The 14320-nt window shown below is 47.4% G+C and overlaps 1 protein-coding gene across 11 annotated transcripts in view; it reads right to left on the minus strand.

Moving 5' to 3' along the window:
* Positions 1-14320, minus strand: part of TLN2 (talin 2) — a 420448-nt gene that overhangs the window by 265963 nt on the left and 140165 nt on the right. The gene's annotated exons all lie outside the window — the stretch shown is intronic.

A 14320-nucleotide genomic window follows, 5' to 3' on the forward strand; every position in this document is an offset into this window, starting at 1 on the left:
TTTTAGGGAAGAGAAACTACCACTTAGGGGAGAGTGAGTAAAATAGAACAATTTCCATGACATAGCTCAGATGAGGATCTGTAACACAGTCATATTTGTACATCTACAATTACAATGCCCTCTTTCTTCAATTATATGCCATGGATTATAAACCACATGGTGCTGCTATAATCCAGTGGTGATGGGTCCCAATTTCAGAAATATTCAATTATATACAAACTCAAGTTCATACGTGGAATGATTACACCTCAACGAAGCACAAATGTCAAGTGTTTTCTCCCCACAGGTGAAAATTAAAGTGTTTCTTAAAAGCCAAGTGGAGATTAAAAGCTAAAAACTCGTAGGTAAGGAGCTAATCCATAGGCACCGACCATGTACAGAGGGTTTTGAGCAACTGACTCTCAGACTAGCAGTCACTTCCGTTACATTTGGTCTCAACACTGGCTCCTTAGCCCTGGCTCCAGCCAACGGAGGGGCTCCTAGCAAGGCTGCGTCCTGCCGGTAGCTCAGACCCGAGGCTGATGACCAGAGCAGGGAGCCAGGCAGCGGCGCTCCTCCCCAGCGCTGGCACTAAGCAGCCGTCTAGGACCCTGGGCAGCCACTCTCCCTCCAAGCCTCAGTGTCCTCATCAGTACAGACGGTTAATAACGAATACCCCTCGGAGTTAAGGGAGAGTTGGTTTTGCTGTTCAAAGGTTCGGGAATTCCAGTAAGCTATAGACTGAAGGAAAGGAGAAGCCACAGCCCAGAAGAGGAGGGGGATTCCTGGAGCAAGGGGACCTTATGGGAGATGGGAAGGGGGAGACACTTCCACCGGAGAGAACTTCCCCAAGCCTGGACACTGGCAGCAACAGAGGAGAGAAGCCTGACAGGTGGCACCTGGGGACCTGTATTTTCCACTGGAGATGGGAGGAGCATGCTCTCTGAAAAGGGGGTACTGAGGAGGGGATGGTGTAAAGGGACTAAAAACAAGGTGATAAGTCTGCATACTTCCTGGAAGAACCCAAGCATGCATGGACCAGAGGCCCCTAGAAGGACAGCACATGGAAAGAGGGCTGAGCAGAGGTGGTGGTCATCATGTGTGCATCTCTGATGGGTCCCCAGAGGTGGCCATGAGGCCTTTATTCGCCAGGGCTCAGGGCGAGGGCATCAGGGAGCTTGAGTCCCTCAGAGAAGGCCTACTGGAAGGAGGAAGTGAAAGCGGGGAGCCTAACAGAGTGGGAGTTTCAATAGGGAGGTTTCAGTGAGGTCAAAGAACAGGCGAAGGACGTGTAAACAGGGTGCCATCAGGGTGAGCAGACAATGTCCAGGGGCACGATTTCTGGACAAACCACACCTCACTCAGGGTGGGGCTATGAAAACTGGAAGGTAAGGCGGTAACAGAGAGCCAGTCAAGAGTCCGTTCAGGAGCTGGGACGTTCATGGGTTCACAGCCAGAGGCGCTACATCCTGAGTGTTTGGACGCATCTGGCCTCAGCTGGAGGATTCTGTCCCATGGCCATGATTTTGCCCTAGAGTAGTTGCACAAAACTCTGTACTGTCCCAGAGAGTAAAGCGGTTCAGCACCAAGGCATGAAGCTCTGTGCATCCAGAGAGCTGGGCCCAGCTTGTGCCCCTTGGAGCCTGAAGCTTTCCAATGTTCCCAGAAGGAGGCATCAAAGACAGACAGACAGACACACACACACACACACACACACACACACACACCCCTACCTCAGTTTAACTGGCCTGACACCCTTCCCCAGGGAAGCCCTGTGAACCTGAGCCAAAGGGCTGGTGTGTACTTGTTGACTGTGTAAGCAAGAGTAGAAGAATGGCTAATGTACAGTGGAATCTTGTACAGAATAAATAATGGCTTTGAGGGAAAAAAGAGAGAGAGAGAGAGAGACTGGGGAGTGCACAGAGCAGCTTCTTGATGAAGCCAGGGCTGGCCAGGAGAGACGCACATGGCTAAGGAGCAGCCACCGGGCCAAGACAGAGAAAGGCGCAGGAGGAGCGGATGGACACGTCGGGAGGGCAGCTGTGAGGTGGCAGCAGGGAGTCGGGTGGCCCACAGGGCAGGAAAGGCTGGGGCAGGGAAAGCAGCCTCGAACGAAAGCGCTGGGAAGCAGCATTTGGGTGCAGTTTGGCCACTGACAGAATGTAGAGTCAGCAGATACTAACCTTTCATGTACTTCCAGACCTCTGGCTGGTACCACATATTCTGGCATGAAAAGTCTGGCGGGGGGGGTAAAAAGTTTTCATTTTTGGGGGGGGTGCTGTCAGCAGCCCACCTAAGGGCACACATGTGGGGAAGAGCTTCCAGACAATAGAAAGCACCTGCAAGCTGAGCATTTCTTTTGAGAAAAGGGTTCTGTATCATGTTAAGCCCAAGAACCCAGAAGGAAGAACCTAACTTACAGAACTAGAAGCAAAAGAGGTACCTGTTAGGTTCCTACCAAGTGCCAGGCAACAGCTGTGGCATCTCTACACCTTAATACATGAGGACACAAAGAGAATGAAAGACAGCCTGGTCCCTGTCCTGCCCTGGGACGCTGTGATTCAATGGAGAGGGAATACAGAGTAGACTGCAAGAGACCTGAGCGACTTATCAACCAAACGGATAGACATTTAGTATTAAACATTTTTAGGTTTAAAACTAGTTCATGTATTTTTAGGGATAATAATTACACTTCCGAAAAGAACCTCCACCTTTTAGAGTTGCATACTGAAATATATATACATGTACACAGACGAAATGCTAGGTGGAGGGTTTACTTCAAAATAATCGAGTGGAGAAGGAGGGGTTCTTGACAAAACAAAATCAATCATGTATTAACCATGGGAGCTGGGTGATGTGTACGTGGGGGTTCGCACTGTTCTTCCTACCTCGGCGGATGTCTGCCATTTCCAATTAAAAAACAAACTGGAGGCGACACATGAAGGTACAGTACACTGACTTTCACCTAATTGTGTTAGGACAATGACATTTCTGCAACAAACTCCAAACTCTGAAAGTGTGATGAAGATGCTTCAGGCTTTAAAGGTAGTTCCTGTAACAGTTCCATTGAGATAGAGTATTTCAAATTGTCTAAAGAAGCAAGACTTGCTGGCTGTACATACATGCAGTGACGCCTGAGAAGGTCCCCGGACTACATCTGCCCAATCAGTGTGTCACCTTGACATCAAAATTTGGCACCTTCCCCTCTGATGACATGAAGTAAGTATGACTGATTCACAGGCATGATGGGCAATAGACTCCTGTCATGCTTTGTTGCCCAGTTGAGGAATCAAGCAATGGAAAGGTGCCAAGTGTCAGGCCCATCTCTGGAGCACTATCATTGTGACTGGCCTCCCCGTTTTAAAACCACCAGAAAAATGGCAATAATCCAGGGGCAAAAAATAGGTAATACCTGCTCTAAAAGTTAATAGCAAATAATGGTGATTTGATAATCACCAACAGCCCTCACTTCTGTGAGACCCACATCATGATCATATTGAGGACAGCTGGGTTAGAAGGGGACTCTCAAGAAGTAACCGTCAACGGACCCCCGCCACCACTCCTCCCTACATCCAGACACCCTTCCATCACCAAACTCAAGACATCTTATGCTACCACTCTGGGAAGAATGGTCTTAAGCCAGTGGTTTTCAGCCATGGGTAACTGGCCCTCGGGAAATGCTGGCACGGTTTGGAAGAATATTTGGTTGTCACAACTGGGGAGGGGTACTAGTGGCATCTGATGGTTAGAAACCAAGATCACTGTTCCACATGCTGCAACACACAGAAGAGCCCCACACAACGAAGAATTATCTGGCCTAAAAAAATGTCAGTAAGTTAAAGTTGAGAAGACTTGGCTTAAGCAAGTAGAATTAAGTGTTAAAGGAATTTTCAAACTTGTTCAGAGAGGCAAGGAGGGGGAGAAAGAGACAGGGAGACAAAGAGGGACGGGGGAGAAAAAGATAAAGAACTGACATGATCTTTTACAAATCTTTTATATATTTCTACCAATATTCTTTAACCAGATGTGATATTTGATGCCACATTCTCTAGTGTAACTCTCTTTTGTCCACTAACACGAGGGGCCAAACACTTGAGAGACTACAATTGCCAAGACCAATATTTGCTTTTTTTCCAACGGCCATGTTTACCCAAGATTATTCTGCTCTTGGTGAACTAGAAACCAACTGGCTGTTGACACACTTGGAAGAGAGCCAAGGAATAGTCTGGCACCCTTCCCCATGGGAGGCAAAGGAGGAGAGCGGTCCAAGAAGATCAATCTGCAAAAACCACCTAAGGTTTTGGATGGAACCACTTGAAATCACTTTGGAAACAAGTTCCTATCAACAGGGGAATCCTGTTAACATTTTTAATAGCAGTGGAGTCTTGAGAAGAGCAAAGAAAAGGGGGAACCACAGGAAGAAGGAATGTCGGGAAGACAGAAGGAAGGGAACAATTATCATCAAAGAATTTAACAGTGCTTTGACCTGAAGAAAGCAGAAAGGAAGAGCAACTCACACGTTATTATTGTTCCATCAACAGTAGCTTTAAAGCCAGGAGGGACTCTCTTTAGCTTGATTGTTAACTCTGAAATATAGCCCACAACTGACCTCCACCATGACCAAGAATAGTTTCTTATTTGAACTCTACTGTTTGCGTTTACCTGTGTAGCGTGTTTACATAAGGAATTCTGGTAACAGAAATTCAGCTGCACCTAACCCTCACAATCACCAGATTTCTCATAGGCCACGGAGTCCTGTAGTTCACAGCCATTGCACTTTACCACAAAAATTGAACTATAGCTACAGTAACTATCATGAAGTTCACCTGCTTACATAAGCAGCAAGGATTTCTGGCTTAAGACTGTACCAACCTCACAGAGGAACTCCAGATGCTACCCCTTCAAGAAAGTCTGGGCACTACAGTGTGCCTGAGACGGCAATCCTAATGTCCTAGCAATCCTGGGCACCAAATGCTTGGGCTTATGTTCCTGCCTCTGGAAGAAACTTTCTCAATCTTTTGGCCTCTCCTAGAAAGAGTTGAGGCTTTAGACCCAGAAAGGTCAGGCCAGAGATGCCCAGCCACAAGGGTCCATGACTTTGGGGTACAGAGGACAATGTTACAGCAGACCCTTTGGTCCTCCCATAAGGACACAGACCCAACCTCTAGCCTGTAATGGTTGAATAGTGACCCCCAAAAAAGATATGGCCATGTCGTAATCCCTGAAACCTGTGAATGTGACCAGATTTGGAAAAAGTTTGTAGATTTACATCTTGATATTGCAGATACTGAGAAGCAATCATCCCAGATTACATGAGCAGGTCTTAAATCCAATGAGAAGTGCCCTTGTTAAGAGCCAGAAGAGAAGACAAGGAGAAGGTGAGTCCATATGAAGACAGAGGTATAGGTTTGGAGTGAGGTGGCCACAAGAAGAGGAAAGGAATGATTCTTCACTAGAGCCTTTGGGGGGAGCATGGCTCTGCCAATACCCTGATTTTGGACTTCTAACCCCCCAGAACTGTGAGAGAGTAAATTTCTGTTGTTGTGAATGAAAGGCAGCAAAATATGCCACCCCAAAATATGCTACTTTGGTGTACTTGGGCTATAGGCTATAGGCAGGTGAAAAACAGTAAATACAAGAAGAGGCTTTCTGTCAACACCACTTATCTGCCTAAAAACAAATTATCCAAAATAAATTCAATTGTATAAATCCCCTCCCCAGGAGTTTTATCAACCACAGAAGATTGACTCATTCAAGAAAGGAGACTAGAAGTCAACACCACACCCAAACTCTGACAAAACAAACAAACAAAAACCCATCTATTCTTCAAAGGGCCCATTCATCTTTCCTAAAAATCACTTATTCTTCCCTAAGAGACCTACATTCCCCTCCCTTTCCCTATTAACATGTTTAAGCCTGAATTCTCAACTACCTCTTACAATTACTCATTTTTACCCCATGTGTATCTCTCACGTATCCATGAGGTATAAAGGTTAATAAACTTGTTTTTCTCCTTTTAATCTTTTATTATAAGGGGTCTCAGCTAAGAACTGGAAAAAGTACCCCCCCCGCACACATAAGTCACCCAGTTTGGGGTAACTTGCTAAGGCAGCCGTCAGAAACTACTACATGGTCTAACACTGGGCTTGTCCAACCCCAGCATCTCAGAATGGCCAGGTCAAGGACACCTATGACAAGAACATCCTCCTTTCCACAGTCCCTAAAGAGCTGAGGAAAATGGGAGTTGAGGACAGGTGTTCAGCCTTGAAGGCCAAGGATCTTTTCCAGAGAACTAGCTCTGGGGCATGGTATAGAGAGTGTTTTTGTCTGGCATGGGGCAGAACACCAGCCAAAGAAACAACTCTTCCCAAAGGGTCTGTGAGAACAACCCCAACACCTTGGGGGCCCTCTGATAAGAGACTGTCATCATCAACCACCTTTGCTGCCGTTTACTAAGGATTTCCCATAGGCTGCACGCTATATGCCTTCAACAACATTAAGAAGTAACTACTTAGTCTGAGTTTTGATTTCGTCATTCTCTACATTTTCTTTAAATTGCCCCCTCTTACATATATAGGCCTGAAAACACTTGCTTAGTGTAGCACCTAAGAAGAGAATGTCCTGGTTGGTACAGCTCCTGAGGAAACTGAGGCATAGAGTGGTTTGGGCAGTCTGCCCCAAGTCACTCGGCCACTCAGTGGAAGAGCCAGTACCGTAACTGAAAGCCAACTCTGCAGCCCATGTCTTCAGCCCCATGTCCACACACCCCCTACTCTGCCTCCCTACGCACCATGAGGTCTGTCCCTTCCCCTCCAGCACACTCCCTACCACCACTCAGCCCTACCAGGCCTGGCTCAGCCTGCTGCAGCAAGGGCCCCATTCCTTGCCCCAGCCGCAGGCACGGCCAGCCCCCTCTCTCTTGGCCCCAATACCTTACAGAGTTTAATTAGACAATAACTAGGTATATAAAAATGCTCATGTCCTCGATCAAGGGCTCACAGAACTTAATTCAATAGACAACAGTGACATCTGAATAGTTACATCTTAAGAACTACAGAGGACAAGAGGGAGTTCCAGAGGTCTTAAACCAAACTGTCCTCTTCTGCTACAAACCAGTTCAGACTCTTGCCAGAGTTTATGATTCCCTATAAAGGCACACAGTATTCAAGCAAGGTCCTGCCAGTCTTCGTCAGAAATATCACCACCCCAGGGGAGGCATTATCTGCTAACCACTCCAACGTCTTTCAGCCCAAATCCACCCTTTCCCCCGACAGTTCCATTGAGTCTCCAAGACACAAAGATTTATAACCTTTCCCCTAGGTTCTACCTTTAAGGGAAATACTCTGACAATGTGTTTCAAACATCTTTAAAATGCCAAGTCCCTTGAACCAGTAACCGCAATGTCGGGAGATCTATCCTCACAGAATAATCTTAGACGCAGAAATGCTTTCAAATATAAAGATGCTAAACATTCATTCTTTATGCTAGTAAGAACTTGAAAACAACTTTATGATCCAAAGAAGGGCGCTAAGTTAACGGTGTTTTATTTTCTTGACTGGGTATTACATGGCCAGAAAAATATTGTTTATGAGAATCTGAGAAACTGCTTACTCCATAATAAGTGGAGAAAACAAAATGCAAAATTGTACTTAGAGCACGACCCCAACTATGTCAACCCAAGAAATAAACAAACCAACCAATCTCATCAGGGAAAACAAGACAGGAAGTTAGTCAAAATACAAATTTCTCTTGAGTGGTGGAGCCAAGGGTTTTTCTTTCTCTTTTCTCTTTTAATTTTTTTCATGTGTTTTCTATAATGAATATGCATCACATTTAGAATTGGGAGAAAATGAACTTCACATAAAAAAAAAAAAAAAAAAAAGACTCCTATGGCTGCTGAGTCGTCCGGAAAAACCAGCATAGGGCCCTTGGCAAATGGGCACTGATTTCCCTCCTCAGCCTCCATGGCTGCTTCCTTCCCCCACGCACTCCCCTTCTGGCACCCTTCATTCCTTCATGTTCCCAGCATCTGCCTTGCACCCTCCCCCTCAGTGCTTCTACATGCACAGGTGTGTGCTTCGCTTCTCCTCTCTCCCACTGGGAAGTAGGTTCCAAGAGGACAGGGGATTTCATCTTCTCGTGAGTCACTCCGGTAACCCCCGTGCCTAACGAAGTCTCTGTCGGATCCTAAGGTTCCATCAGTGTTGGCTGAAGGAATGAAGAGAAAAGCCTTGAACACCCCACTCCCCGTAGCCTCCTTGCTAACCCTTTCCCTGGCGGCCTGCCCCTTTTGGCCCCCTACACCTTACCAGGAGTTACCGGTTCCTACCTGTTTTCATGGACCGCGTGCCTGGCCTCATAAAACATTTGCCATGCTCCACGTTAGCAGCAGCGGCCACACCAGGTCAACAATGACCACTTACACCCGAGAGTGTGTGCATGTCATCTCCCTTGCCCTCACCGTATCCCGGAGAGGTGGCTCCGGTCATCACTCTCCTTTCACAAAGGAAACCGAGGCTTAAGCATGTCAAGGAGCACCCTCACTCCCACAGGCAGGAAAGAGCAAGGCTGTCTGACTCCAAAGCCCAGAACTTGACGATGCTCGGCTGGGGCCAAAAGCCAGTTCGGCTGTCCTCTGCAGAGGATTCTAAACTTCTTGTGGGCAGAAAATACACGTTGCTCTTCTTTAAAGGTGGTAGATACTGCTGCACAGAGCAGACTTTCGGATTCTTGCCAATTTGAGCAGCAGAGTGATTTTAGTGTGGACTGATTCATTATGTGAGATAACCCTCACGTATTCAACGTTTAAATGGTCTGCCTGGCAAACCAGGGGCAATCCAAACAAGTTCTAATTCATTCAGATTAACACATGACTATGCAAGGAATTTAAGGGTCCAACTGTTGCCAGACAGTGCCCCCCCCCCCCCGCAAGCAAGCAATCAGAAGCACTTAATTAAGAAGTGGTATGTTAATTGTTGCTTTTAAATATCCATTAGCATGGATCCCCTAAAAACCGGCTATTGGGCAATAATGTCAAATTTCTGTCACGGATCGTATTTCAAAAAGCTCTTTTAGGCACATCATCTGTCATCCAGTGCAATTTATTATGTAAATGCTTTACTACTTTCAGATTTTCCCTAGAATTCTCTAAATTAGGTAACTTTCCATTATTCCAACCTGATGAAATCTTTTACTACGCCAAATAAGTATTGTTTATGCTTCTCAAATTAGTTATGAACTTTGCTCACCCTGGCAAGTCAATGGAAAATTTGGGCCCAGAGTGGTAGTAGGGCAGCATGCAGACCCGAAGGGTTTCAGCACTCAGTAACAGCTTGTGTGGGGTTGCTGCTAGTCAGTCCCTAACAAGTAGACTCATACACATGAGCAGATCCTGCCTGCACCTCTTCTCTCCTTGGGGCTATTTGCACAGCAACAAAGGGGTATCCATAAGCATTTCGGAGAACATGCGTGTCAATAGGAGGCACACAGCATCTTACACAGCATGATAAAACTAACATGCTCAGGAAAAGCAATGCAGAAGTAGGATCTGGAAGAAAATCTGCAAGGTATAAAGTGCAGGAGGGGCTATAAACTGCAGTGTTGGCAGAACTTCCTTATCCATGTCTAAAATCTTAGTTGTTTCCAGACTGAAATGAGAGTGCCACCACCATGGGAATAAGTCCCCTCAGCCCTGCCCAGGGAGGATTCTGAGGGCCCTTCCTGTTACCTGCGAGACCAGCCTCCCAACCCCACGTGGAAACCGGAAACCTGGGCTGACTGACCCCTTCCACTATATGCTTCTCATTCAGGTTTACAGGGGTGCATCTTATACAGGGAAAAGCCCAGACAAGGCCTCTGAAGGACCAAGTCTGTCACCATCTTGCCTCATACGAGACATGTGGCTACAATGTTTGAGCCTCTTAGTCTCCTTCCCTCACCTGTAAAATAGGACACGCACTGCTTAAAGCTCCAACCCTGGATGATGTTAGGACATGTGCAATAATTTCAGAAGTTAAAACACCACCACTGAGGAGATGCACCCTGTTTTTTTTGTTTTGTTTTGTTTTTAATTAAAAGCCGCTTAGGGACTCATTTAATGGCTCAACAAGTGGGAATTACATGTGTGGCCTAAGCTAGGCACTGGGAAATACGGAAAGGAATAAGGCCAGGGCTTCCCCGTAGAACGAGTCCCCCGGTGATGGGAGAGGGGAGACCCACCAACAAACGAGGTCGATAAAATGGGATGCACGCTGGGGTGTTTATCCAAAGTGTCCCAGCAGGGGGATCCTGGCCGGGATATCGGTGAGGCACCCCCTCAAGGACCCACAGACGGCTTCCCACAGGGGGCCAGGTAGGCTGGACGGACTCTGAAAGGCTCACAGAAACCATGCCTAACGCACAGCAGGGGGACAACAGAAATCGGGCATAATGTGGAAGAAGTGGTGGGAAGGCGTGGTCAGCGTGGCACACGGGGCAGGTACCACCACCTGTGTTAAATGCGTTCCACCCTCACCGATCTGCTGTGGCCCTAAGAAATCCCAATTTAAAAAGGAGGGCCACGACCTAGACGCAGTCAGGCCAATCTCAGCCACGCCCTGCAGCCTCATCACTCTGAGGCTAGCATCAAGTTCATCAGATAAGGCAGCAAGACACACAGGGAAGAGCAAACCAAAATGGTTTAGAGAAAAACATTTTAAGATCCTACGTCGACAAGCCTGTAATAGCAACATATTTATCTGATATGGGGCATAAATTGGCTCTAGATAAAAATAAAAATAAAACGGGCGCCTGGGTGGCTCAGTTGGTTAAGCAACTGCCTTCGGCTCAGGTCATGATCCTGGAGTCCCGGGATCGAGTCCCGCATCGGGCTCCCTGCTCGGCAGGGAGTCTGCTTCTCCCTCTGACCCTCCTCCCTCTCATGCTCTCTGTCTCTCATTCTCTCTCAAATAAATAAATAAAATCTTTAAAAAAAATAAAAATAAAACACATGATGTGTTTAAGAGAAGACAACTTCAAAGCATTCAAGTGTACCTACTATGTGCCAGGTATCAAGAATGTGAAGATGAGTAAGACACTGCCCTTGGCCTCTAGGAGGTGAAGGAAAAGTAGTAAAGCCTTCATCTAACAGTGGGTGGTAAGAAAAAAAAAAAAAAAGGTAAACCCAGGTTGCTCTGGGGCATGTAACAGACTGGGGGGCTCAGGACAGGAGGGACAAGCCAGGGGAGCTTTCTCAAGAGAAATAATGTTTCCTTCTGAAGATTGAGAAAAGGGGGAAGGGCAGCCAGGGAGATCAACAAGGACAGAGTTCCTGAAGGAACAGGAACCTGGCACTTGAGGGAACTCTCAAGCAGCTCACCAAGGCCGAGCCCAGGGGGTCAGGAATATTCCAGAACATGAGCCAGGAGTGGTGATCTGAAGACAGAGGACAGCAGCAGGCCTTCTGGACACAGTCACAGAAATTGATGCCCCCTTTTGGAAGATAAGAGACTGTTTATCCCAACATTTCCTCTACCCAGTTCGTATCGAGTGTCTGGCTCATTAGCTTGGAAATGTTGGCAATTGTTACTAGCATGTCAGAGCCCTGTATGCACTTTTTGTCCGGTAATACAGGAGAAGAGTGGGGAATTTAGCCACAGGACTCCCTAAAGGACTCTAACATAAGGCAAACTCACCTGTAAAATGGTCCCATGGCAGAGACCCTAATGAAGGCATCCTAATTATTCCACAGGAGGCTCTGGGCTCCTCTGGTGAAAGCATTAACTGTGGAGGAGAGCGCTTGAGGAAATGTGGACACACCCGCTGAGGAGGGGCCTCCATGGGGTGTGTTACATTCCTTTGAAAACAGGGCCCCTGCTATAATTTGTATAATCAGACCAGAGATTGGACTGCAGAACTGCTTCCCATTTATTACAATATCACACTCCTGCCCAGGAAACCCCACCCAAGCTTTTGTTTGGAATTCTTTTCCTTGATTAGGTGTAAGCCCTATTATTCCCACCACTCAAAAATAACACATGGGTCTGATGAAGCCACAGTGCACGGCGCAGGGAGAAACAGTCCTGTGAATCAGGCTAGCTAGTTCTTTTCTTCTCTCGTTTTAGAATGATGATTTCTTTTTCATTTCCTGCTCTGGAGAAGAGTGGGAAGCAGGGGCATTTTGTACAAATGGAAAAGCAAATCGTATGGACTCTCTGGAAAGAGCCATGCTAGCCCAGGGGAACACTCCCTGGGCTGTGCATACAGCCTAGCCCAGGGGAACACTCCCCGGGCTGTGCATACAGCCTAGCCCAGGGGAACACTCCCCGGGCTGTGCACACAGCCTAGCCCAGGGGAACACTCCCCGGGCTGTGCACACAGCCTCTCCCTGCCTCCTGGCCCTGAGGTACAGGCTGCAGCTCCACGCGCTCAGCCAGCCAGACGGGGTGAAGGAGGCCTCCAAGCCCCATCCCTCCATCTTTGGAAACGCTGCTCTAGGTGGGGCTGCTCGGCACTCTGCCTCCCAGCAGGAATGGCAATGCTGTGATGCTATCTGGCCTTTGTTATGCAATCCACCTGGGATCCAACCCCCAAGAAGGGCTGAGCAGCAGGGCAGGGGTCACCCACCAGACCACTAGGAAACACAATCCAGAAAGGTTCATTCATACCACGAAAGACAGGTTATAGGAAAATTTCATTTCAAAGCACTGAGATAAGAATTGGGAAAAAGGATGAATCACTTCATTATTTAGCAAGTGCTTGAGCAATGGAGAGACCTGTTTCGTGATCTGTGCAGCCTCAAGGGGCAGCCTTGGGTACCATGGGACCCGCCTCCCCTCTTGCCTCCACCAAAGCTGTCTGGGCGGAGCTGGAGCTCTGACCCTAAGGAAGCAATTCCGTGGTCAGGCCAGGGACCTCATGCTCTTGTGGCCTTGGTCCAAAGGGGCCAATTTTGGCCAATGGGATTCTCCCTAATAACTGTGAGCCACTCTAAATGGTCGAACTCTAGCTGGGAGGTTGGAAGATTAGGAAGTCAGAAAGCCTGGGGCTGGGTAGCCATAGAGGACAAACTGACAATCATGACCTCACAAGTTCATCTGGCTATCAAGGGGATAAAGGACACCCCAAGACAGGAAGCAGGGATGCAGGAGCCCAAGAGAGCACCTTGATGGTCTCAGTCCCATTCCCATGAACCCCAGGGCTCTTCATTTCCCATGCTGGGAGATCTTCAAGACACACAGAGACCCTCCCTGTTTATCAAATTGGCGAATGGGTTTCTCTCACCACCAAACATCCTTGCCTAAAATAAGCACGTGATCCATGTCTGGTGCTATGGCAACAGTACTATCTCAGAGCTGGTATAGCAGATAAAAATCTTTCGTGGGTAACTGCAAAATATGGCAGCATGGCTGGTCATGCTAGAATACATACCGTCTCGCTGAAGAATGGACAGCAAAGCTCACTTTGGACCAGATTTGCCAGACAGAGCTCCTTAGAAGAGAAAGGACTACAATTTGCCCATGAGGAGTAGGAAGGGTGTAGGTGAACAGTAAGGACGACATTACTAATCCCTCTGTGAGGCCAGGCTTCATTACACCACGATTCCTCTGGGCTCAGCCCACATCCGCTGGCCTCAGTTCCTTAGACTGTAGCCCACGCAGAACTGGGAGAGGCTCTGCTGGGAAGCCAGCCTGCTTCGATTTTTGGTGATCCTAGTAAAATACAGCAATCCCAGAGGAGGCTACTTAGAGCTCTCTTAACTCGCCTGCACTCGGAAAGACAAGAGCCAAGTCAGGCTGCTGGAGAAGTCGTGCCTCTGAGCTTCTCCTGGCCCGCCTTGTTGCTCACATCATTAGCAGAAGAGGAAAGGGACGGTCCATCCACAGCAGTCTGCATGGAATCAGGAGCTACATCCTGAGCCTTTGTGACAGGTGTTCGGGGGGGGGGGGGGGGGGGGAGGTGTGCAGGCACCCAATCACGTGCCTGCACACCCTGATCACTATAAAGTCTTTGTAAAAAGAAATCATTTCTAAATCATGTCTGCAAGGCAATCTTCCTTGAGAAACACAACTCCAACATAAAATGCCAATAGTTAACATAGGCAAGATCAATATTACTACACAAAAATGGTTTTAATTACTCAAATGAATTACTCAATGATGGCTTTCAATTTTTTTTTTTTTAAAGCAGCGAAGTGTTGTCTTCTAATGTTATTTCACTCAGAAACCTGATAAAAAATGTAGATTCATGAAAGCAGAGCTGCTCTGGTTGAGATGGGGGAATGGGAGTCCTTAGGTCTCGCAGGCTCCTGAGGGGCCTCCACGGAACACACATAGCTCCAGGAACCACAGCTGGAAAACCCTTC

The sequence above is a fragment of the Halichoerus grypus genome, chromosome 8, assembly GCF_964656455.1.
Source record: "Halichoerus grypus chromosome 8, mHalGry1.hap1.1, whole genome shotgun sequence".
Lineage (NCBI taxonomy): Eukaryota > Metazoa > Chordata > Mammalia > Carnivora > Phocidae > Halichoerus > Halichoerus grypus.